Source organism: Thrips palmi, unplaced genomic scaffold (assembly GCF_012932325.1).
Source record: "Thrips palmi isolate BJ-2018 unplaced genomic scaffold, TpBJ-2018v1 HiC_scaffold_19, whole genome shotgun sequence".
In the NCBI taxonomy this organism is placed as follows: Eukaryota; Metazoa; Arthropoda; class Insecta; order Thysanoptera; family Thripidae; genus Thrips; species Thrips palmi.
Window position 1 is genome coordinate 12,299,703 of NW_023144628.1, and position 1,328 is coordinate 12,301,030.

Sequence of the window (1,328 nt, forward strand, 5' to 3'; positions counted from 1 at the left end):
GTGGTATACAAAGTCTCCAGCACCACCACAGTACGGACTTCAATCTTTTCTTTATTTTAACAAGTCACGAGAGTTAAGTCAGCCTGCATTGAACACATGAAGTCAGCAAGTATGGAGGCACAACAATACACAGAGGACCGGCGCTGGCGGCCGAAACGCGGAGACGTGTTTCGACCCCCGGAGTCGCGAAACAGGAGCCGAACCGAGTGCGTCAACCCGCCAATGGACTCCTCGTTCGGAGAACAATCCATTGGTGGGGTCACATTCGGTTCTAGTCCCATGTAGCGACTTGGAAACTCAACTCGTCCGGGATTTTGACCGCGTCCACCGGTCTTCAGGCCCTCTGTGAAAAATGTTCTCAAACGCGTGATTTTCCTACTCTGACAGGGCCGCCGTCCGCGGCGGAGAGTCGGCTGCCCGCCTCGCCATCAGGGCTGGCCAGGGCGCCGCTGGCGTCGGCCGCCGCGTCGCCGACGCTAGTGTCGGTGCTGCGCAGACCGCCGCGTCCGTCGCCGTCGCCACCGGCAAGGGCGTCACCAAGGTCGTCGCCGGCGCCGCCGAGGACGCCATCGACGCCCTGCGAGGCAACCAGGCCTGATCGGCCTGTGCCAAGTGCCACCTGAGTTTGAGCGGCCTGCACACGACAGTCGCCAACTAAATAAATATTGAATCACCTCAATCGTGTCGAAACGCGCTCTTCATGGCGTACCCAAACCGCCAAAGCCGATCTCGTTCCTATGCCAGACATAGGGACCCCCTCCACAGACCTGTTTAGCCTGAAAGACAAGCCCACAATCTTGCGTCAACTCCTGTACGAAGGCAAAATGCGCAATTAAACCAAAAGAATCCCAAACTACCATTGTTGCTCGATACAAATGGTTGGCCCGATAAATACAGTAAAACAGAAAATGTACGCAGAGTCTGTTGCATGGACCTGCTGCCAATAAGGAGATCAATGTGGCCTAAGACTTGTTTGTCTATCCAAGTCACGAATATCACCCGACTGAACAATGTCAGATCCAAAGTAGAACCTTTGGATCTGTTTGCAACATTAGTCTATATCAGATGAAAAGTGCACTTCTGGAAGGATACCCATCTGTCGCAAGGCTTCAAGTCCACTTAAAATACCATGGGGCATTCCAGACCCAATTAGCAGGTCGCGTGGGTGACCACTGCCGATTTCGTTCCTTTTGTGGCTCTCTACAATAAATTAAGTGCAGCCAATAGGATATTGTTATCAGTGGACTTGCCACATTTTGCTCAGAGAGAGTTTGTTGCTTTTGACAAACTGTCATTTTGAAAGCTTCTGTTTGCAGGAATTTTCTTTT